This window comes from Narcine bancroftii, chromosome 12, assembly GCF_036971445.1.
Source record: "Narcine bancroftii isolate sNarBan1 chromosome 12, sNarBan1.hap1, whole genome shotgun sequence".
Lineage (NCBI taxonomy): Eukaryota > Metazoa > Chordata > Chondrichthyes > Torpediniformes > Narcinidae > Narcine > Narcine bancroftii.
Window position 1 is genome coordinate 8,168,719 of NC_091480.1, and position 25,890 is coordinate 8,194,608.

The following is a 25,890-nucleotide window of genomic DNA, read 5'->3' on the forward strand; positions in this document are numbered from 1 at the left end:
ACGTGTATGAACATAGAGGTGGGACAGTTAGCATAGTGGTGGGAACATAGGAAGTAGGAACAGGAGTAGGCCAAAAATGGGTCATCAAGCCTGCTCCGCCATTCAATACGATCGTGACTGATCTAATTTATGACCTAACTCCACCTACCTGCCTTCTCCCCATATCCCCTAATTTCTCTATCATGTAAAAATTTACCTAACCGAATTTTAAATACGTTTAATGAAGCAGCCTCAACCACTTCCCTGGTTAGAGAATTCCAAACATTTACTACTCTCTGGGAAAAACTATTTTTCCTCATCTCTGTCCTAAATCTACTCCCCCGAATCTTGAGACTGTGTCCTCTTGTTTTAGTTTCCCCAGCCAGCTCAAAAAACCTTCCTACATCTATCCTATCCATACCTTTCATAATCCTGTATGTTTCTATAAGATCTCCTCTCATTCTTCTGAACTCGAGCGAATACAATCCTAGATGATTTAATCTTTCATCATAAGTCAAACCCTTCATCCCAGGGATCAACCTAGTAAACATCCTTCTTCAAATATGGAGACCAGTCTAGACACAGTACTCCAGGTGCGGTCTCACCAGTACCTTATACAGTTGCAACTTTACCTCCCTACTCCTGAATTCAATTCCTCTAGCGATGAAGGCCCACATTCCATTTGCCTTCTTAATAACCTGCTGCACCTGCAACCTAACTTTTTGCGATTCATGCACAAGCCCTCCCAATTCCCTCTGCACAACAGCATGCTGTAGTTTTTCACCCTTTAAATAATATTCAGCTCTTTTATTTTTCTTGCCAAAGTGGATAACCTCACACTTACTAACATTGTACTCCATCTGCCAGACCTTTGCCCACTCATCCAGCTTAACTCTATCCCTCTGCAGACGCTCCACATCCTCATTACAATTTGCTCTTCCACTCAATTTGGTGTCATCCGCAAACTTGGCTCCACCACATTTTCTCCCCTCCTCCAAGTCATCAGTAAATGATGAACAGTTGTGGGCCTAACACTGACCCCTGCCGCACCCCACTTACCACTCTCTGCCAACCTGAAAAACTCCCATTTATCCCGACTCTCTGCCTCCAGTCAGACAACCAATTTTAAATCCAGGCCAATATACTTCCCCGGACTCCACTTTCCTGTAACTTACTGATAAGTTTCTCGTGCAGCACCTTATCAAACGCTTTCTGAAAATCCAAATACACAACATCAACCTGTTCCCCTCTATCCACCGCACCCATTATATCCTCAAAGAATCCCAACAAGTTTGTCAAACAAGATCTTCCCTTTCTAAAACCATGCTGCGTCTGCCTGATTGAACCCTTACATTCCAAAAGTTTCACTATTTCATCTTTAATGACGGCTTCGAGCATTTTTCCAACTACAGACGTCAAGCTAATTGGACGATAATTTCCAGTCTTCTGCCTATATCCCTTCTTAAAAAGTGGCGTGACATTTGCTGTCTTCCAGTCTGCCGGGACCTGCCCAGAATTCAAGGAAATTTGGTATATGACCATCAATGCATCAACTATAACTACTACCGGAGGAGTCACGTGATGGAGTAGTGGCCGGTAGGGGAACTCCAGCCCTCTCCAGAAAAGTTTAAAAAAATAGAGAAAAAACAAAGGCACAAACATAAAAACCATAACAAAGTGAAAATGTGGAGAAAATGGCAGCGAAAAAAGAAAAACCAAAAACAACGGGAAGAAAAGAAGAAGGAAGGACGTCGGAGGAGGAAGGTAAAGGCCTTACCAGTACGAGGAAGCCCGCTCCCTGAGGTCAGTGGAAACCCCGAACTCGGGACTACAAAAATGGCTCACGGAGCCAAACAAAAGTGCGCATGCGCGATGCGCAAGACAAAAATTACACTGATGGGAAGGGGGACCAGCTGAGGAGTAAATCTCCACAGCTGAAACAGACAACTACAACACAACAGCAAGACTCTCAACAGGAAAACATAGAAAATAACGAGAACAAGAAGGAAGAGAATAAAAATAAGAAATCAAAGAAACAACAGATGACCAACCCAGAGGAAGAAGACCAAAAATACCCAACAAAATAAAACAAACAACCCAACAAGAAAACCAGAAGAGAAAGAGGTAAAGGACACAGATCCTGGAGTGGACTCAGAAGAAGAGGAGGAAGAACATAGAGAAATGGAAGATGAAGGGAAGGGCAAGTACATGGATATTTTTTTTTAAAATATATGGAAACAGTAAAAGAATGGCAATCACAAGAATTCAGTGAAATAAAAAGTACAGAAGAAAAAGTGAATAGATTAGAGATGATCATGACAGATATAGGAAAAAGAGTAGACAAGGTGGAAGAACGAGAAACAGCCATAGAAATGGAAGTAGAGGACTTAAAAAATAAATTAGAAGAATCTGATAAAAAAGTTAGAGACACAGGAGCTGTTAGCTCAGAAGATAGATATAATGGAAAATTATAATAGAAGAAACAATATAAAGATAGTGGGACTTAAGGAAGATGAAGAAGGCAAAAATATGAAAGAATTTATAAAAGAATGGATCCCCAGGGTCCTAGGAAGACCAGAATTACAGGAAGAAATGGAAATAGAAAGGGCACACAGAACATTAGCCCCTAAACCACAACCACAACAAAAACCAAGATCCATTCTAATAAAATTCCTAAGATATACAACAAGAGAAAATATATTGGAGAAGGCAATGAAAAAAATAAGAGAAGACAAAAAAACCACTGGAATACAAGGGTCAAAAATTTTTTTTCTATCCAGATATAAGTTTTGAACTCTTGAAGAAGAGGAAGGAGTTTAATGCAGCAAAAACGACCCTTTGGAAAAAAGGTTATAAGTCGATGTTAAAATACCCAGCGGTACTTAAAATAGTTATTCCGGGGCAGCAAAGCAAACTATTCTCGGATCCGGAAGAAGCACGAAAATTTGCAGAACAACTACAAAACAGACAGAGAGATGAAGAGATGTATCAAGAACAAAAATGACAACAAACTATATGTATGTGGTATATGTGTGTATGTACATACAAGTGTATATATAAAAAAAATAGAGTATAGGTAAGAACTAAGAAGGGAAAGAAAGGGAAGAAAGGAAGTAAGGAGGGAATTAAGAGAGTGACCTTTGTTATATATGAAGATTAAAATCTTTTCTGGGGGGGGATGGGTGGGGAAAAATAACAGTCACTGCGAAATCAGTTTGACACTTGCGAGCGGATTCGCAAATCCAAATGGAGAGGGGAGATGTGGTTGCCCAACAAGGGACAAAGGGCAATAGACAATAGACAATAGGAGCTGGAGTAGGCCCTTCGGCCTGTCGAGCCAGCACCGCCATTTTACAGATCATGGCTGATCACTACCATCAGTACCCCTTTCCAGCCTTATCCCCATAACCCTTAGCTCCTTTGCCCACTAGAGTCTTATCTAACTCTCTTTTGAACATAATCAGCGAATCTGCCTCTACCACTCTCTGTGGTAGAGCATTCCACAGATTCACACTTTTCTGGGTAAAAAAAGTTTTCTCATCTCCGTCCTAAAGGGCCTACCCTGTATTCTTAAACTATGCCCTCTAGTCCTCGTCTCCCCCATCATTGGGAACAAGTAATCCGACTTCACCCTGTCTATCCCCCTGATGATTTTGTATACCTCAGTCATGTCCCCCCTCATCCTTCTAAACTCCATCGGATACAAGTCCAGTTTTTCTAGCCTTTCAGCATATGTCAACCCCGCCATCCCTGGAACTAACCTTGTCAATCTGCGCTGCACACCCTCTATAGCTAGTATGTCCTTCCTCAAAATTGGAGACCAGAACTGGACACAATACTCCAGGTGGGGACTCACCAGGGCCCTGTACAACTGCAGAAGGGCGTCTCTGTTCCTATACTCCAATCCCCTCTTTATGAAAGCCAACATGCCATTAGCCTTCTTCACAGCTTTCTGAACCTGCATGCTAGTCTTCAGTGACCGGTGAACAAGTACTCCCAGATCCATTTGCTCCTCCCCAACTCAGAAAGGGGAGGGACTATTGGGGTTAAAGGAATTTTAGATATGAGAATAGTGGAAATATTTTATGTTTTAGAAATGTTGTCTTATAATGTGTTCAAAAAAAAGAAAGCAGAAATGGATAAGAAGGGAAGGTGGTGATGAGGAAATGGGAAGGAAAGATAAACAAAGTATGAAATGACTATGTTGAACTATATGACTTTAAATATTAATGGAATACATAACCAAATCAAAAGGAAGAAACTGTTAAATTTACTGAAAAAATTGATATAGCATTCGTACAAGAAACACATCTAACTGAAGTGGAACACAAGAAATTAAAGAGAGATTGGATAGGACATGTAACAGCAGCATCATATAATTCAAAAGCCAGAGGAGTAGCTATATTAATCAATAAAAATGTACCAATCAAAATAGAAGAGGAAATAATAGATCCAGCAGGGAGATATGTAATGATAAAATGCCAGATATATTCAGAATTTTGGAATTTACTCAATGTATATTCACCTAATGAAGAAGATCAAAAATTTATGCAAGATATCTTTTTGAAGATAGCAGATACGCAAGGGAACATACTAATAGGAGGGGATTTTAACCTTAATTTGGACTCAAACATGGATAAAACTGGAAAAAAACTAACGGAAAGAACAAAGTAACCAAATTTATAATTAAGTCGATGCAAGAAATGCAACTTTTGGATATATGGAGGAAACAACACCCAAAGGAAAAGGAATATTCATATTATTCGGGTAGACATAAAACATACTCAAGGATAGACCTATTCCTGTTATCAGCCCACATTCAAGGGAGAGTTAGGAAAACAGAATATAAAGCTAGACTATTATCGGACCACTCACCCCTGTTATTGGCAATAGAGCTAGAGGACATCCCACCAAGAATGTATAGATGGAGATTAAACTCCATGCTACTTAAAAGACAGGATTTTAGAGAATTCATTGAACGACAAATTAAAATGTACTTTGAAATAAATACGGAATCAGTGAAAGATAAGTTTATACTATGGGACGCAATGAAAACGTTCATCAGAGGGCAAATAATAAGTTATGTAACTAAGATAAAGAAGGACTACAATCGGGAAACAAAACAGTTGGAAAGGGAAATAACAAATATAGAAAAAGAATTAGCAATAAAGGAAGATACAACTAAAAGAAGAGAATTGGCAGATAAAAAAAATATGAAACACTACAAACATATAAGGTGGAGAAGAACATAATGAAGACAAAACAGAAATATTATGAGCTAGGAGAAAAAACGCACCAAATTCTAGCATGGCAGCTTAAGACAGAACAAACTAAAAGAATGGTATTGGCATTAAGGAAAAAGGACAAACAAATTACATATAATCCAACGGAGATCAATGAAAACTTAAGGGAATTCTACGAGCAACTATATCAAACTGAAAACGAAGGGAAAGAAGACAAAATAGATGAATTTCTAACTAAAATTGAACTATCAAAATTACAAACAGAGGAGCAAAATAAATTAATAAAACCATTTGAAATAGAAGAATTACAGGAGATATTAAAAAAACCACCGAACAATAAAACACCAGGAGAAGATGGATTCCCAATAGAATTCTATAAAACATTTAAAGACTTATTAATTCCTCCCCTCCTGGAAGTAATCAACCAGATTGATAAAACACAAAGCATACCAGATTCATGCAAAACAGCAATAATTACAGTAATACCAAAGACAGGGAAAGATCCACTTGCACCAGCATCATATAGACCAATATCTCTACTTAACACAGATTATAATAGCTAAACTATTAGCAAACAGATTGGCCGACTATGTACCAAAAATACTAAATCTAGACCAAACTGGATTTATTAAAAAAAGACGAACAACAGACAATATCTGTAAATTTATTAACTTAATTCATGCAATAGAAGGAAATAAAACTCCAACAGTAGCGGTTGCTTTAGACGCAGAGAAGGCCTTTGACAGAGTAGAATGGAATTATTTATTCAAAGTACTACAAAAATTCAGCCTACCAGATAAATATATTAATTGGATTAAAGCATTATATAAGGGGCCATTGGCGAAAGTGACAGTAAATGGATATATATCAAAACAATTTAACTTAAGCAGATCAACAAGGCAGGGATGTCCACCATCTCCCTCACTGTTCGCGTTAGCTATAGAACCACTAGCAGAACTGATAAGAACAGAAAATAAAATAAGAGGGATAAAAATAAAAGAGAAGGAATATAAAATCAGTCTATTTGCAGATGACGTTATAATATATTTAACAGAACCAGAAATATCAATAAAAGAATTACATAGGAAATTGAAGGAATATGGAGAAGTATCGGGGTACAAGATCAACGCAAATAAAAGTGAAGCAATGCCAATGAATAATGCGGATTTCACAAAGTTTAAGAAATAATCGCCATTTAGATGGCAAACACAAGCGATGCCATCCATTAATGAAAAAAATTACAAGACGACTTAGAGCATTGGAAAGACTTACCACTAACACTGATAGGAAGGATAAACTGTATTAAAATGAATATTTTCCCAAGGATACAATACCTATTTCAGTCATTACCAATACACCTAACAGAGAAATTCTTCAAGGAGTTAAAGAAAATAATAAGGAAATTCTTATGAAAAGGGGGGGAAACCAAGGATAGCATTAGATAAATTAACAGAATGGTACAAACAAGGAGGCTTACAACTACCAAACTTTAAGAATTATTATAGAGCCGCACAATTAAGATACCTATCAGATTTTTATCAAACAAGGGAAAAACCAGATTGGACCAGATTAGAACTAGATAAAATAGGGGAGAAGATACCTGAACATATACTATATAAATGGAATGAAAAATTGGTGCAACGTAGGAATTCACCAGTATTGCATCATCTGCTCAACATTTGGAAGAAGATTCATGTAGAAAGGAATAAAACAAATTACCAACTACCAAAACTAATATTGACGCAAAATCAGCTAATCCCTTTTACAATAGATAACCTTTCCTTTAGAGAATGGGAGAGAAAAGGGATCAAAAGAATAGAAAATTGTTTTTCGGGAAATAAATTATTATCCTTTGAACAAATGAAGAATAAATATAATATAACTCACGATACAATGTTTGCATACTACCAACTGAAAACCTACTTGAAGGACAAATTGGAAAACAGTCTGAGGTTACCAGAAGGAAGCAATTTTGAATGTGATTACAGACACAATGATAATTTAAAAATTTGTAACAAATACAATAAACACGAGGTTACGCATGATACAATATAACTGGATACACAGGCTATACATCACACCTCAAAAGTTAAATAAATGGGACCCAACAGTATCAGACAGATGTTTTCGCTGTAAAAAGGAAACGGGAACAACAATTCATGCAATTTGAACATGTGAGAAAGTGGAAAAAGATCTAAACCAGATATTAAATAAAATCACAAAAAGCAGTATACCAAAAAAACCAGAGATCTTCCTCCTAAGTAATACAAGAAAATATAAAATGTCTGTATGTATCTTGGTCAATATGGTTTATCATGTGAAAAATAAATTTTTTTAAAAAAACTATAACTTCTGCCATTTCCTTCAGAACCCTTGGATGCATATCATCAGGACCAGGTGATTTGTCTGGCTTTAGTCCCATTAATTTCTCCATCACTACTTCCTTTGTAACGACTATTTTATCAAGGCCCTCCCCAACATTCGCATCCTTAACTCTGCACTTGGGCATGCTGTACGTGTCTTCCACCGTGAAGACTGACACAAAATATTTGTTCAATGCCTCGGCCATTTCCTCATTTTTTGCTACCAGTTTTCCTTTCTCATCCTCCAAGGGTCCTATGTTAACTCTGGCCACCCTCTTCAGTTTTATATATTTATAAAATTTTTTGCTTTCTGTTTTTATATTTTGTGCCAATTTAGTTTCATAATCCTCTCTCCCATTTCTTATTACCCGCTTTGTAACCCCTTGTTGTCTCTTAAAGTTATCCCAATCTTCCAGTTTCCCACTGCTCTTTGCAGCTTTGTACACTTGTGCCTTCAATTTTATACTCTCAACCACGGTTGATTTTTCCTTCCCTTGCTGCCCTTTTTCCTGACCGGAATATATTTTTGTTGAGCAATACAAAATATTTCTTTGAAAATCTTCCACTGTTCCTCAACTGTTTCATCAATGAGCCTGTGCTCCCAGTCCACTCTGCCCAATTCCTCCCTCATCCTATGGTAGTCACCCCTGTTTAAGCATAACATATTAGTTTTAGATCTAACTATTTCCCCTTCCATCTGAATGAGAAATTCAATCATACTATGATCGCTATTTCCCAGATGGTCTCTGACTATTACATCATTTACTCTACCTATCTCATTGCACAACACTAGATCCAAGAGAGCATTTTCTCTTGTGGGTTCCTTCACATGCTGCTCAAGAAAGCTATCGTGGATGCATTCTATGAAGTCCTCTTCCAGACTCCCACGACCAACTTGATTTTCCCAATCTATGTGGAAGTTAAAGTCCCCCATGACTACTGCCGTATCATTATTACATGCCTCACTTATCTCTCTATTTATTTCCTGTGCCACTAAACTATTGTTATTTGGTGGGCGATAGATAACACCCACCAATAAATTTTTCCCTTTGTTATTCTTTATCTCTACCCAAATGGACTCAACATTATGCTCTTTAGATCTTATATCATCCCTCACGACTGCCTGGAGCTCATCTTTGATTAAGAGTGCAACTCCACCTCCCTTACCATCCTGTCTATCTCTTTGCACCACCTGATACCCTTAAAAGTTTAATTTCCATTTAGGGTCACCTTGTAGCCATGTTTCCGTGATGGCTACCCAATCATAGGCATGGGTACCGATTTGCGCCTCAAGTTCACTAACCTTATTTCTAATACTGTGGGCATTCAGATAAAGTGCCCTTATGCTCTTTGTCCTTTTAATATCTAGTGACTTCTGTAACCTTTTCTTTTGATTTCTGCCAACTATTTTTCTTTGTAATTTTCTTAACACTCTCATTGACCCGAAAACTCACTGCTCCATCTGATTTTTTACTTTCTCCTCCCAACATTACTTTTCCTATTTTTCTTTTCCTGGCCATTTCTTTATCTTCCCTTTTCCCTATCACTGGTTCCCATACCCCTGCCAAATTAGTTTAAACCTTGCCCCACTGCTCTATCAAACATACTTGCCAAAATGTTGACACCTTTTGGATTTAGGTGCAACCTGTCCCTCTTGTAAAGATCATGCCTTCCCCAAAAGAGATCCCAATGATTCAAGAAGCCAAATCCTTGCCTTATACACCAGCACCTCAGCCACACGTTCATTTTCCTTATCCTTACATTCTTTTCATCACTTGCATTTGGAACAGGTAGTAATCCCGAGATCACCACCCTAGCGTTCCTGTCTTTCAGTTTTCGTCCCAGCTCACTTTTCATTACCTCCTCCCTTTTCTTGTCAATGTCATTTGTACCCACATGTACCAAGACATCAGGCTGCTCTCCCTCACCTCTCAGAATATTTTGGACCCAATTTGTGATATCTCGTCCCCTTGCACCAGGGAGGCAGCACACCATGCGGGTATACCTATCTGGCTCAAAGAACCCCCTGTCTGTATCCCTGACAATGGAGTCCCCAATAACTACTGCATTTCTTCTTTTCTTTTTCTTTTGCACCACTCTGCCAGGCTCATTGCCATTGACCTGGTGCCCATGGCCATCTTCTGTCCGGTCATCTCCCTCAACAGAATCCAACACAACATAACTGTTGCTGAGTGGGATAGTCATGGTGCGCTCTCTGTTTTTCTTGCTTTTTTCTTTCCCCCCCCTGACAGTTTCCCACCTACCTGATACAGGTTCTGGAGTATTTATCACCCTGAAAGTTGAGTCGATTAACTCCTCACTCTCCCTTACAAGCCGCAGGTCATCAATCTGCAACTCCATATCCCTAATTGGCTCCCTTAGTCATTGCATCTCGGTACACCTGGTGCAGATGTGGCCATTTGGGAGGGTGGAGGTCACCCATTGTTCCCACATCTGACACCCAGTACAGACACTAACCCTACTGGCATGACTCTGAATACGAAGGCAAATCACTCAGCTTACTTTTTCTCCTTGCCTGCTTTCGCCGAAGCCTGATAAGCCAAAGCCAGTAAGTCTCACTCCTTCACAGCTCCACTCACTCACTGGCCGCTCCCTCCCCTTTCACTCCTTTTATTGGCCCCTTGACCAATTAACCCTGTCACTTTCAGCAAGCTCCTCCTCCTCCGACTCCCAGCAGAACCAAGTAGGCCCAAGCCCTGGTAAGCCCCTGACTTTAATGGCTTACCTTCTCCTCACTTTCAGCAAGCTCCCTCTCCTCTGACTCACAGCCAGACTCTCTCCAAGCTCCTTCTCCAACTCCCAGCAGAACCAAGTAGGCCCAAGCCCCAGTAAGCCCCTGACTTTAATGGCTTACCTTCTTACTTTCAGCAAGCTCTTCCTCCTCTGACTCACTTTCACCAAGCTCCTCCTCCTCTGACTCACAGCCCGACTCTCCAAGCTCCTCCTCCTCCTCCAAGCTCCTCCTCCGAGTCCCAGCCAAACCAATTAGGCCTTGTTACAGCGTCAGCTACCGGGAGCAGGGTTTGAATCCGGTACTGTCTGTATGTTCTCCCTGTGTCTGCGTGGGTTTCCTTCCACCATTCAAAAACATACCAAGGGCTGTAGGTCAACCGGGTGTAATTGGGCGGCACGGGCCAAAAGGGGCCTGTTACTGTATGTCTAAAATTTATATTATAAAAAATTCCTGCACAGTTAAGTCCCTTTGGCACACAGTGTTCAGACACATGACATCACATACAACCCTGAGATTATTTTTTCCAGCCGGGCCAGGCAGAATGACCACTTATTGGCAGAGCAAAAACAAACTGACTAAAGAAATGTAAACAAACTGACTGCAATACAGAGAGTTGTGCCAACCGACTCAACCTACATCCCCACCTCACATCCATAACCCTCGATCTTTCTTGTATCCATGTGCCCAAGAATCATTTAAACGTCCCTATTATACCAGCCTCCACCCCCACCCCAGGCAATGTGTTCCAGGCACCCACCATCCTCTGTGTAAAAAGATTATCCCTGATGCCTCTCCTAAACTTTCCTACCCTCTCATTCTAGTCTCGGCCCGGGTAAAAGGCGCTGGCCTATCAACACCTCCCATCATCTTGTCTCTTCACTTGTCCCCTGGCATCTTTAGCAAGCGGCCTCCACCTGAGGCCTCCTGCCAGTAGGCTATTCTCTCCCTCAACAGCACATGACCTTCACTCACCAACTCCCTCTCCTCAATCCCTTTACCATGTTCAAAAGACGTTTGCCTAGATCAATGGAGAGGAAGGGTTGAGAAGTGGGTGATTGAGGGCAGGTAGTTTTATTATGATCAGCAGCAGGCCACCAGGGGTTGCAGACTCTCGGAGAGCGGAGGACCATCTCCCGTCTGGGCAGGAGAAGCAGAGGAGACGACCCACGGGATGGTGACCGCGGTGGTGGGCCAGCGAGGGGGCTCTGTGGCTGAAAGACCCATGTGTGTGGCAGACTGCTGGCGACTTGAGGCGAGGAACCCACTGAGGCTGAGGGCTGCTGTCGGGAGACCCGCTCCAGGCTGCGGACCGCTGGATTCTGGCTCGAAACTGTCTGAAGGGGTACCAGGTATCAGAACCAGAATGCGAGCAGGTGCCGAAGGCGCTGAGGGGTTCCTGACCGCGTCGGAGGTTCAGATCTGGAACTCAGGTCGCCAATAGTTTGGACTGGACTCTGTGTGGCTGCGGGAGGTGAATCTACGGACACTCGGTGATTCTGAGGGGGACTCTCTTTTGCTTTTCTCTCTGCCTTACAGCAGCCAAAAGCAATTTCATGTAATAGGACACTGTTTTCTTTCAATGACAATACATTGAATCTTGAACGTGGGTGGAAGAAGATTGAACCAGAGAGGGAGGGAAATCAGAATGTGGGTAGGGAATGGGACAAAAGCAGAATGGGGCAAAGGGGATCGTGAGACTCAGGAGAATGCAGATGCTGAAATTTGGAGCAAACAGCGAGCTGGTGGAGGAACTCAGCAGTTAAGTCTGCTTCATCCAGAGTGCCCCAACCTTGCACTCTTTGCCTATCACCCTAACATAACTTCCTCTTTAACTAACATCAGGAGGTGGAGAGTCGAGGTTGATGGGGAAGAGAGTACAGATGTCTGTAAGGGGTTTGTACGTTCTCCCCGTGTCTGCATGGGTTTTCCCCGGGTGCTCCGGTTTCCTCCCACCTTTCAAAAGATAGCAATTTGTAGCTTAATTTGGGTGTAATTGGGCAGCACTGGTTTAAAATGAAATCGGCTTTTACCAGGCTGTAAATAAAATTTACAGTAAACTATCGACTTGGGTTTAAAGATTTCATAGTATGTCCCATAAATGTATGTTTCTGTAAATGGTTTGTAATGTAAGAACAACCCATATTTAGACTTGTATTTTACCCATCAGATGTCACAAAGCACAACCCAGCAAAACTGAGAAACAGAATTAGTATAATTGGTTGGTCTGAAAATAGTGGGCCAAATGGCCTGTTTCTGTGCAGCATAACTCTGGCGTTATTTCACTATCTCGGAGAACCTTTCCTGGACCCAACACACTAATGGCATCATGAAGAGAGCACGACAGTGGCTCTCCTTCCTCAGGAATTTGCGGAGATTTGGTATGACGTCGCATGGTGGAAAGTGTGCCCAGTTGCATCATGGCCTTGTATGGGGACACCAATACCCCTGAGTGGAAAGCCCTGCAGCCCAGGGTATCACGGGCAAAAACCTCCCCACCATCGAGATCATCTACAGGCAACGCTGCCGTCGTAGAGCATCAAGGACCCACACCACCCAGCACACACACTCTTCTCACTGCTGCCAACAGGAAAGAGGTATCGGTGCTTGCACCCCCAGGTTCAGGAACAGCTGCTACCCCTCCACCATCAAACTCCTCAATGACAAACTCAATCAGCGACTCATTTAAGGATTCTTACTTTTGCACTTGATTGATTTTTTTTTCCTCTCTGTATTGTGGAGTCAGTTTGCTTGTATTTCTTTATTTGTTTACCTGTGTACCTGTCTACAGTTTTTTTTTGCAGCACCAATAAGTGGTAACTCTGCTTCACCCACAGGAAAAAGAATCTCAAGGTTGTATGTGATGTCATGTTTGTACTCGGAGAATAAATCTGAAATCTGAAGCACGTAAAGATGCATTCTCCGGCATTGTCAGCGCACTTGCTCTGAACTCTTCCAGCAAAGTAACAGGAGGTGAATCAATCCTCCCTTGACCAGAAACCCTTGCCCACGCGTGGGAACACCTTGCACCTCACACCTTGGTCACCATTTGCACTGGGACTGGTGTTTCAGCTGGAATCCAACGAAGGGATTTGACGCACTGGGTAACAAGTTCAAATCTAATTGTGAGCATCAGGTGGTTTACTCAACTGACACGAGCTCACTTGATTAATATCGAGGATAATGGATGTAATTAAGAATTATTACCAAGCAGTTATCTAATTGAGCAGCGCAACTGATTCCATGACATACAACAGGAGAGTTTAGACAATTTATTACTGTCATCTGAAGTCAATGATAGATGATAATATTCCTCTCCCTCGTGGGTTGTCTGCTGGTTTATATAGACCACAACGAGGTAACCTCCCATGGTGATGTCCAGCACACCCCACAACAATAAGGTGTGATTAGACAAGTTGGCATCAACTCTGCAGAGCATTTTTCACTCGTCATAGTCCAACCCAGACTTTCCTCACTGCTCGAGTTCATGTTCAAGTTAACATTGAGGGGAAGCCTCTCAAACAACAGAGGGGGGAGAAATGAGGATGTGGTCATGGTGTCAATAGAATCGAATGTAACAATGTGCAGTGATGGGAATATAAGGAAATGAAAACATGGGTAGGAACAGATTCTGAATGGGTTTCCTTTTGTTAAAATAATGTTCAGGTTAGCATTCATTGCCCCTTGTGGTGCAGTGAAAAGTTCCAATTTACGTGCTATCCAGCAAGTCTATCCCTGCATAAGTACGGAAGAATAAAGCACAGTCCAGAGAGCAGAGGTTAGTTTAAACAAGGTGAGGGGAACGTGTATTTTTCTGGAGTAATCTTCATTCTGATAATAGTGGGAAATAAACTGTCCTTGAGTCTGGTGATGCACGACTCAAATCCAGGCTCCTGTGTCTCTATCTGTTTCCTGTTGTCAAGGGGGCGGTCTTGTGAGCAAAGGTAGAGGAGATGGAACCTGTTTTGTTTGAAGAATGATAGGTGACCTTGTTGAGATTTACAAACTAGTTGTTTCTCTCCCTGGGAGAATCTAGAACTTGGGGCACATTTCAGAGCAAATTAGGATGGATACGAGGAAGAGATAATAGGTTTTGGAGATCTCTACCCCAGGGGAGCTGGAGGCAGGGCCGTTAAATATCCTCAACCTGAAGTTTGGCAGGTTTTTGAACTCTGAAGGAATCAAAGGTTATCGAGAGCAGGAAGGCGGAGTTGACTCCATCATTCATGATCTTCACCAATTAAAATCAAACTGAGTGGCCAACCCCAACTCCTGTTCTCATGTGTTTTTTTTAATTTATAAATTCAGACACACAGCACTGTTACAGGCCCTTTCCATTCCGACCAATTGAACTACAACCCCCATACATTTTGAACCAAGGGAGGAAACCAGCACACCCATTCAAAACCCACCTAGACCCAGGAAGAGCAGACAGGACGAAAATCGAACCCCTGTCACTGGTGCTGTGCTAATCACTCCATGAACCATGTTGCCCCCAAGGAGAGAAAAAAATAATTGCAAATTAAAATGCAAATGTTTGGAAGGACAGGACTGATTTATTTTACTCTTCCTCATCCATGCGATGGGGCAACTTTAATTTCACTTATTTGTGCCTGACTTGTTGGCATTCTGCACTGATTTATTCCATTTATTTGTGACTATCTATTTCTGGCCAGCTCTGATTAATTTTGTTTACCTGGGTTCACATACTTAAGCACAGTAAATGGAAAATATCACTAACTTGTTATTTCAAAGTGTAATTTAAAAGATTAAATATTTCAGATGATGCCTCTAGTGCAAAGCATCGCGCCCCCCCCCCCCCCCCACACACACACACACACACACACACACAACACGCACACGATCAAGCAACGACACTGTGAGACACTGTGGTGGGGTTAGGAACATAGGAAGTAGGTACAGGAGTAGGCCAAAAATGGGTCATCGAGCCTGCTCCGCCATTCAATAAGATCATGGCTGATCTAATTTATGACCTAACTCCACCTACCTACTTTCTCCCCATATCCCCTAATTCCTCTATCATGTAAAGATTTATCTAACCGAATTTTAAATATGTTTAATGAAGCAGCCTCAACCACTTCCCTGGTTAGAGAATTCCAAACATTTACTACTCTCTGGGAAAAACTATTTTTCCTCATCTCTGTCCTAAATCTACTTCCCCGAATCTTGAGACTGTGTCCTCTTGTTTTAGTTTCCCCAGCCAGCTCAAAAAACCTTCCTACATCTATCCTATCCATACCTTTCATAATCCTATATGTTTCTATAAGATCTCCTCTCATTCTTCTGAACTCGAGCGAATACAATCCTAGATGATTTAATCTTTCATCATAAGTCAAACCCTTCATCCCAGGGATCAACCTAGTAAACATCCTTCTTCAAATATGGAGACCAGTCTAGACACAGTACTCCAGGTGCGGTCTCACCAGTACCTTATACAGTTGCAACTTTACCTCCCTACTCCTGAATTCAATTCCTCTAGCGATGAAGGCCCACATTCCATTTGCCTTCTTAATAACCTGCTGCACCTGCAACCTAACTTTTTGCGATTCATGCACAAGCCCTCCCAATTCCCTCTGCACAACAGCATGCTGTAGTTTTTCACCCTTTAAATAATATTCAGCTCTTTTATTTTTCTTGCCAAAGTGGATAACCTCACACTTACTAACATTGTACTCCATCTGCCAGACCTTTGCCCACTCATCCAGCTTAACTCTATCCCTCTGCAGACGCTCCACATCCTCATTACAATTTGCTCTTCCACTCAATTTGGTGTCATCCGCAAACTTGGCTCCACCACATTTTCTCCCCTCCTCCAAGTCATCAGTAAATGATGAACAGTTGTGGGCCTAACACTGACCCCTGCGGCATCCCACTTACCACTCTCTGCCAACCTGAAAAACTCCCATTTATCCCGTCTCTCTGCCTCCTGTCAGACAACCAATTTTCAATCCATGCCAATATACTTCCCTGGACTCCACTTTCCTGTAACTTACTGATAAGTCTCTTGTGCGGCACCTTATCAAACGCTTTCTGGAAATCCAAATATACAACATCAACCTGTTCCCCTCTATCCACCGCACCCATTATATCCTCAAAGAATCCTAACAAGTTTGTCAAACAAGATCTTCCCTTTCTAAAACCATGCTGTGTCTGCTTGATTGAACCCTTACATTCCAAAAGTTTCACTATTTCATCTTTAATGACGGCTTCGAGCATTTTTCCAACTACAGATGTCAAGCTAATTGGCCGATACTTTCCAGTCTTCTGCCTACATCCCTTCTTAAAAAGTGGTGTGACACTTGCTGTCTTCCAGTCTGCCGGGACCTGCCCAGAATCCTAGGAATTTTGGTCTATGACCACCAATGCATCTACTATAACTTCTGCCATTTCCTTCAGAATCCTTGGATGCATAGCATCAGGACCAGGTGATTTGTCTGGCTTTAGTCCCATTAGTTTCTCCATCACTACTTCCTTTGTAACGACTATTTTATCAAGGCCCTCCCCAACATTCGCATCCTTAACTCCGCACTTGGGCATGCTGGACGTGTCTTCCACCATGAAGACTGACATAAAATATTTGTTCAATGCCTCGGCCATTTCCTCATTTTTTGCTACCAGTTTTCCTTTCTCATCCTTCAAGGGTCCTATGTTAACTCTGGCCACCCTCTTCAGTTTTATATATTTATAAATTTTTTTGCTTTCAGTTTTTATATTTTGTGCCAATTTACTTTCATAATCCTTTTTCCCATTTCTTATTACCCGCTTTGTAACCCCTTGTTGTCTCTTAAAGTTATCCCAATCTTCCAGTTTCCCACTGCTCTTTGCAGCTTTGTACACCTGCGCCTTCAGTTTTATACTTTCCTTTATTTCCTTTGTTAACCACGGTTGATTTTTCCCTCCCTTGCTGCCCTTTTTCCTGACCAGAATATATTTTTGTTGAGCATTACAAAATATTTCTTTGAAAATCTTCCACTGTTCCTCAACTGTTTCATCAATGAGCCTGTGCTCCCAGTCCACTCTGCCCAATTCCTCCCTCATCCTATGGTAGTCACCCCTGTTTAAGCATAATATATTAGTTTTAGATCTAACTATTTCCCCTTCCATCTGAATGAGAAATTCAATCATACTTACAGACAGGTTCGTTCAGGAGCCTGATGGCCGCAGGGAAGGAATTGTCTTTAAGCCTGTTGGTAAGCGCCTTCACACATTGGACCCTCTATCCCGTGGGAGGAAGGAGAAGAGAGGGTGTCCTGGGTGTGGTGGATCCTTCAGTGCATCTTCCGAGGCAGCGAGAGACAGAGACAGAGTCCATATAGGGAAGGGAGGTTTGCATGATGTTCTCAGTTGCATTCACCACCTTCTGCAACTTCTTCCGAATACCTCCTGTCCCACACTGGGAAGCATCAGGAGAAAAGAAGAGACAGTGAGTGGTCAAGGATCACACCATGTTCTCTGAGCACTAAAATAACGGGAATACATCCTAGACCTTGGAGACCAGACAGGTGAGATGGACTGATTGGACAGTTCAAAAGAGTCTACATGGATTTAGAACATAGAGCATCACTGCACTGATCCACGACATTATGCTGACCTATACACAACTACTCCACAACAATCTAACCCTTCCCTACTTCACACCCAGAACTATTTTTCTTTCATCCATGTACCTGTCGAAGAGTCTTTTGAATGTCCCTCTTGTACCAGCCTCCACCACCACTCCGGCAAAGCATTCCAGGCCCCCACCACTCTGACGTATCCTCGAAACCTTCCTCTCTTCACCTTGTACAGATGGCCTCTAGCTTGGGGAAAAGGTGCTGGCTGGCTATCCTCCCTCCCAAGCCTCTGATATCCTATTGTCCCCTCTTACTCTTCTTTGTTCCAAAGAGAAAAGCCCTGACTGTGCTAACCTTCCCTCGTCAGCCTCGTTTCCTCTGATTCAGCAAGTGGTTAAAAGGCCTGCTGCTTGGGGGTTGGCTGTGAAAGTGCAAGTCTTTGTGAAAGGTCGGTTGTCTTTGGTCGATGGAGATGAGACAGATCTTCCTGAAACTGTAGGCAGAGAGCTCCATCTAGCGCAGTCTGCTACAATAGCCTTGATCTCCCATTTCAATTCCACGTCCCATTCTCTTGCTGAGTTATCTGTCCATGGGCTGTTGCTCTGCCAGGCAGAGACCACCTGTAAATTGGGTGAACAAAGGACAGTACAGTTGGTTACTTTTATATTCTCCCATGATACCAATTGTATTTTGACTTATTTTTTCGGTTAAATCTTTGTCAAAAGGTTTTAATAAGATTCATTTAATTTCTAAAATGTGTTGCATTTCTATGAATAAAATTAAGAGTGCTTGGGAGAGCGGCTTGGAAACTATTCTTTCTAAGGACCAAGTGTTTAAAATTGGTCCATTCCTCTTCTGTTTCTGCATGACATTCACTTATTCACTTCAAAGAACACATTTACCCAAAGATAAATTAGCTCAGATTTTTCCTGTATGTGACAGATGTTGTCATGGGGTTGCTTCCTTATTCATTCGTTTTGGTCCCGTTAGATTACAGTTGGAAGGAGATTTTTAATGCATTTTCCCGTATTGCTCCTGGTTACTATTCAACTTCATTCCATTCCAGTTTTATCTGGTGTGGTGATAGAGAACAGTTGATGATGGGGGTCGGATTGCCATGTGATACCTTTTGTCAATGGCTAGAAGATGTATTTTGCTAAGATGGAAGGACTCTATCCCTCCCAGTTATGCACAATGGATGCCCAACACCTTATCATGCTTGAACCTCGAGAAGATTAGATGTCATGTTTTGAACTGTGAACTTTAGTAAAATGTGGCACACTTTTATGAAATATTTCAATGTTTAATAAATAATAAAATGGTTTACTCTTTTGTACATAACATATGAAATGTTTATAATCTCTTCCTGAACGTATTTATTTATAGCACCAGCAATCAGGGCCAGACTGGGGTTCCAATCTCGTGCTATCTGTAAGGACTTTGTTCGTTCTTCCCGTGTCTGCGTGGGTTTTCTCTAGGGGCTCCAATTTCCTCCCATCATTTGAAAACGTTCCAGGTGTGTAGGTTCATTAGGTGTAAATTAGGCGGCGCTGACTCGTGGGCCGAAATGGCCTGTTACCATACTGTATGTCTAAATGCCATTTACTTTAAATTTTTTTTAAAACACCTCATCTTCTGACTGGGCACCCTCCAATAAGATAGCATTAATATCGACTTCTCTGGCTTTCGTTAACCCCCATCCTCTTCCCCCATTATCTCTCCATTCTGTCTCCTTTCGCAAACATGATAAATTCTTACCTCGTCCCTTATCGTATCCATTTAACATGCTGTATTGGCCTGGACCCCTTTGAATTCTGAGACTTTCTGAGATATCCTGCTTCTGGCTTAATCTGCTTACTCCTTGAAGGAAGGCTCAGGCCTAAAACGTCGGCAATATATCTTTGTCTCCTATAGATGCTGAAAAGACCGGCTGAGTTCCTCCAGCATTTCGGTGTGTTTTTAGCTCCATCTAGAGCCGCAACCAGGAATGAACACCCATTTGGCCAAAATCCAAAGGATAAACGGAATACAAGACTGACTTGGAACTTACTTCAAGGTCGATGAAAAATAGTGGGTTATGGGTGTGAGGTAGAGAAGGTTTAGATTGTTGTGAAGGTTTATATGGGTCGGCATATCGTGGGTCAAAAGGCCTGTGCTGTGCTGTTCTATGTTCGATGTAAGACCCAGGGTTAGATTTCAACTATCAATATGAATCAAACTTTGGATAACGATTAATCTGAAGTAATGCAAGTAGATTAAAAAACACACACAAGAAAACTCCCAACATATGTACTCCAATGTGTTCAGAAGCACACAGCACAGATGTATGCTCTTAACCCCACCGTGTTTATGGTAACAGTCGGGTAATATCCACCTTAATCCCATTTTCTAGCACTTGATCCATAGCTTCATGGCGAGGCAGACTCGATGGGCTGAATAGTCTATTTCTGCTTCTATGTTTTATGCTCTTCTGTGGCGATTAAAGTATTTACATGAATAGAATGGTACAGTACAGGCCCTTCAGCCCTCGATGCTGTGCCGAACTATATATTCCAACCAAAAAATACTAAACCCTTTCTACCTCATTCCCCTCGACTTTTCTTCCATCCACATCCCTGTCTAAGTGTCTATTAAGTGCTCCTAATGTTCCAGCCTCCACCACCACTCCTGGCAATGCTTCCAAATCTCTGTTAAAAACTTACCTCTGATGTCTCCCCTGAACTCTCCCCCCTTTACTCTGTACAGATGTCTTCTGGTGATTGCTACTTCTACAGCGGGAACAAGGCGCTGACTGTCCACCCTGCATTTGCCTCTCATAATCTTGTAGACTTCTATCCTGTCATGCCTCATCCCTCCCCACTCCAGAGAGAAAAGCCCCTGCCAACCTTTCCTCATGAGACATATTTTCTAATCCAGGCAATCTCCTCTGCACCCTCTCCAGAGCTTCCACATCCTTCCCATAATGAGGTGACCAGAACTGAACACAATATTCTGGTCTCACCAGTACATTGGGATATCGAGGATCTGCGGTCAGGGCACTGGGATCTCGGATGGATGAACAGTTGGGAGCTATGGTGAGCGAGCAGCTGGGCTGAGGATCTGCAGTCGAGTGTCGGGAGCTTGGATGAGTATATTTAGTCTATAATGATCGACTTACGCCCAAATCAATTTGCGTCCCCACTTCCAGAACGTAACCTGGACACGTCAAAGTATGGCTGTAGTTAGAGTCTGGTGGTGGAGGGGTAGCAACTACTCCTGAACCTGGTGGTGTGAGTCTTGTGGCACCTGCACCTCTTTCCTGATGGCAGCAGTGAGAACAGAGCACATGCTGGGTGGTGTAGATCCTTGATCATGGCTGCTGCCCTCTGACAGCAGCGTTCCATATCGATATGCTCAATGGTGGAGAGAGTTTTGCCTGTAATGAACTGGACTGAGTCCACTACCCTTCGTAGGATTTTTCACTCAGAGGTATTGATTCAAGATTCTTTTATTGTCCTGTAATAAAACAGAAAATGTAACATTACACAAAATTTACTTTTGTCTCCCGAAAGGCAGACAAAGATTTGCCATCAGGCAGAAATTGCCCAGAGCCCCTTACAGGTAGAGAAAGAGAAGCAAAAGAGAGTCCTTCCCAGAGTCATTGAGTGTCTGTGGATTCTTCTCCAGTGCCCCCACAGCCTCCACACCCACCCAGAGTTAAGTCCAAACCAACAGCAACCCGAGCTCTGACACAATCAGGAAGCCTCTATACCAGGCCATGGTGCAGTCGGTCAGCACACTTTCCACTGCACATCGGTAGAAGTTTGCCGAGGTTTCCGATGACATACTGAGCCTCCACAGACTCTCTCGGAAGTAAAGGTGCTGTCGTGCTTCCTTCAGAATAACATTTATATGATGGGTCCAGGACTGGTTTAATGAGGCATTAAACTACCATTCCCTCCCTCAGCTAAGTGGGGGGGGGTTAGAAGAAAACATCATAGTACCTGTGAAACACAAAAGTCTGCAGACGCTGTGATCAGAGACAAAGCACAGAGATGCTGGAGGAACTCAGCAGGTCTCACGGCCTTCATAAGAGGAAAAGATATATAACCGACATTTCAGGCCTGAGCCCTTCTTCGAATTAAGCTCAAAGTAAGCTGAGCCCTTTAGGAAGGGCTCAGGCCTGAGTCATCGGGAATATATCTTTACCTCCTATGGATGCTACGAGACCGGCTGAGCTCCTCCAACATTTCTGAACTTTGATAATCGGTATCTTGATCAGCAGGAGGAGTTCTCCTCGTGATCCCTCAACCGAAAATCCACAAAATCGAAAAAGATGCCGAGAATCTGAAATCTAAAAAAGACCTGAAAAACCTCTCTCCACAGACACAGACTTACCTGCTGGATCTTTCCAGCATTTTTTGCTTTAACCTACAAAATCAGATCCCCAATGCCTACAGCATTTTAAAAATCAAATCACCCTGTCAATCATAAAAATGCACTTGGCACGAAAGGTGCAAAACAAATGCAAGTTTTTCTTTCCTGTTCTACCATACGGGGGAAATTGTATAGTCCATTGCACTGTAATGTAATAAAAGATTTTAAAGAAACCATGAGCTTTTCCAAATAGCCCCCTTCCTCTGTTGAAGTGCTTATTCTGATGAGAATGGTAAATCGCAGAAGGATGGGATAAATCCCCTCCCACCCCCATTAGCTCACAAGATCCACACATCATTCTGCAAACTTCTCCAATCGCCTTTGGCTAGCCACACTGTGCAACATCTGCAACTTCTGCCACGGCTGATAGCGGGCAGGAAATTAATGCTAACATTAGCACAAAGATGAAAGGAGGAAAGGAATGTTGGAAGACTTGAGCGGTCTAAGTTCTGGAGGAGAGCTAGAACTCACACGAAGAGGCTCTGTCATTTTTGAAACTGCAGAGTATGACGAATTTCAGGCCTCTGGTTAAGTCACCGATGGCAGCCTATATGGAGGACAAAATAAGGCAGGCAATGTCCATACATCAGGAACTCTTAGGATACAGCTCCTGCTCCACCCATTGACACTTCCCGCTGCCTTGGAAAAGCAGCCAACCTATTGAAAGGCTCATTCCACCTTGGCCACACTCTCTTTACCCCCCCCTCCCCCATAGGTAACAGGTGTGAGATCATGCCCTGCCATATTCAGGGACAATATCTCCCTCACTGTATTCAGAGTCCTGAATGATCCTCACAGCAGTAAAATCACATTGCCTTTGCTCCATGACAACTGATCTGTCTTTGTAACTCTGCACTTCTGTACTGTGCCTTATTCGCTGTATTCTGTATGAGATGTCGAACTAGTCTGGAGCAAAACAAACTCTATCACGTGACAATAACTTGATTCACCACACTCTATTTTGCAAAAAAATTATTATTTGTCAAAAAATACAAAAAAAGGTTGTTCTATTAACATTCTCACAAGTTTTTCATTTGTTCAATTTTTAACGATATAGCATGATAGCAGGCCCTTCAGCCCATGAAACCCGTACTGCCTAATTAAACCCAATTAATCTACCAACCCAGTTCGTTATTAGAAGGTAGGAGGAAACAGGAGAATGCAGAAAAAACCCACATAGGTCATGGGGAGAGAGTATAAACTCTTTACAGACCCCAGTGGAATCAAACCTGGGTCGCTGGCACTGTAACAGCATTGTGTTAACCATTGAGCTGCATGGTACCCTAAACTCTAATACTCATGCAGTCGTGTAAGGGGCACGATTTATGGAGTGTTGGATTGGAAAAAAAAGAGTGACTCCAAGCCAAGAGAATGAGCAAGGAGAAAGGAGCTTTCACCCTATTCTGTCTTCAAGATTACGGGTATTGCAGTGACAATGTCAAGTTCACATTTATTATCAATACATATTGTATTCGGAAGGGTTGTGGCTGGCACGTGACAGCACCGCCCCCTATCTAGTTGGGGGGACACACCAGCTGCCAATCAAGGTTTGGTTCCACCCCACCCATTAGTACACACCTTGCTGTTTGAATCCATGTCAATGACCTGGACTGCACTCTCCAGCCTGGCTCTACTTGGCCTTGAGCCATTGGCTGTTGTCATTGGATTAACCCCACCTGGCACTGAGCTATTGGTCTTTGCTAATGACCTGGGTTGGGCCCTCCATAAAGGTGCCATGTGGGATTTGTTCTCCCTCTTTGCCTGCTTGGGACCACCCTGCTTCACTCCAGGCCTAGAAATGTGGAAGCATGCTGGAGAAACTTGGTAAGATGTGCACTGATAAAAGGGTTGGGAGTGTTTAATTAGTGTCCCTTGTAGCATAGAGTCGTGCCTGCACTGTCAAGGGGTGGTGGGGCATCGTAGTGATTTTTTTCCCCTTGATTATTGTCGGGATCAGTTCATTGTGTGTGTGTGTGTGTGTATTTTGTTCCCACACAATTCTCCACACGTTCGTTATTAATTGTCTACTATTTCTTTCCCACAGTGTTGTAATGTGTGTGTATACTGCATTAGTTAGCACTTCCCACACTTGTCTTTAGTAAATAAAATCCTTCCCTACCCAAACTGTTCAGAGTCCTTGCCTTTGAGACCTACCCGTCTGGAAGGAGTTTGTACGATTTCGGTGTCTGCGTGGGTTTTCCCCGGGGGCTCCAGTTTCCTCCCATCCTCCAAAACGGAGGTTAATTGGATGCAATTGGGCGCTACGGATTTAAATGGTCGGAATCGGCTTCGACCGTTCTGCAAATAAAATGAAACAAGAGCGCACGATGTTCCAAGACTGAGCGGAAGGGAGATAACCAGTATAACGTTGACAGGGGTCGGTGAAGCAGAAGGAGACCGCCAGGTCAATGCTTCCAAAGCCTCCCGCCATGGGGATTTGCGCGCAAGTGGGGCCAGCCGCCGCGTCACCTTGCACTCCAATGTCCCAGTCACTGGATGCAGACCCCCTCCCCCCCCTCCCCAATCATCCCACCGACACGAGCAGGGACCCGAGGAGAAAGGAGGCCAATGAGTACAATGTATCCACTCGTCTTGGCGCGCCTCCGCCCACCCACTCCTGTTCGTGACCAGAGTCCGCGACGTGGCTCATTAGAGCAGGAACTTCAAGCTCCTCTCTCGGAGCGTGTTTCCATTCAACCTCGGGGCCTCTTTCTGTACCGTCCACTTCAATTCACCGTGCGCTGACCACCATGTGGTTCTCATTCCCAGGCTTGGGAAGCAACATTCCCTGGCTTAACAGCTGAGCATTAGTAGCAAACGTGTGGAACTTCTGCCAGCTGGAGTGGAGCAACTGCCGCGGCTTTCAGGGCTGTTGGGGAGGGGGGGGGAGAGGGCTGGAGGGGGGGGGAGAGGGCTGGAGGGGGGGGGGAGAGGGCTGGAGGGGGGGGGAGAGGGCTGGAGGGGGGGGGGAGAGGGCTGGAGGGGGGGGGAGAGGGCTGGAGGGGGGGGGGAGAGGGCTGGAGGGGGGGGGAGAGGGCTGGAGGGGGGGGGGAGAGGGCTGGAGGGGGGGGGAGGGCTGGAGGGGGGGGAGAGGGCTGGAGGGGGGGAGAGGGCTGGAGGGGGGGGAGAGGGCTGGAGGGGGGGGGAGAGGGCTGGAGGGGGGGGAGAGGGCTGGAGGGGGGGGAGAGGGCTGGAGGGGGGGGGGAGAGGGCTGGAGGGGGGGGGAGAGGGCTGGAGGGGGGGGGAGAGGGCTGGAGGGGGGGGGAGAGGGCTGGAGGGGGGGGGAGAGGGCTGGAGGGGGGGGGAGAGGGCTGGAGGGGGGGGGAGAGGGCTGGAGGGGGGGGGGAGAGGGCTGGAGGGGGGGGGGAGAGGGCTGGAGGGGGGGGGAGAGGGCTGGAGGGGGGGGGAGAGGGCTGGAGGGGGGGGGAGAGGGCTGGAGGGGGGGGAGAGGGCTGGAGGGGGGGGGAGAGGGCTGGAGGGGGGGGGAGAGGGCTGGAGGGGGGAGGAGAGGGCTGGAGGGGGGGGGAGAGGGCTGGAGGGGGGGGGAGAGGGCTGGAGGGGGG

At 43.7% G+C, this 25,890-nt stretch overlaps 1 long non-coding RNA gene across 1 annotated transcript in view; it reads right to left on the reverse strand.

Annotated features, from left to right (window-relative positions):
• LOC138746957 (uncharacterized) overlaps window positions 1-24,614 on the reverse strand; it is a 34,262-nt gene extending 9,648 nt beyond the window's left edge. The window contains exons 1-5 of the long non-coding RNA XR_011347205.1: window positions 24,482-24,614; window positions 22,799-22,874; window positions 21,069-21,406; window positions 18,266-18,531; window positions 17,490-17,751 (exon numbers count right to left, since the gene is read on the reverse strand). This is a non-coding gene — a long non-coding RNA (uncharacterized lncRNA). The remainder of the gene's footprint in view (window positions 1-17,489; window positions 17,752-18,265; window positions 18,532-21,068; window positions 21,407-22,798; window positions 22,875-24,481) is intronic.
• Window positions 24,615-25,890: the final 1,276 nt, after the last annotated feature.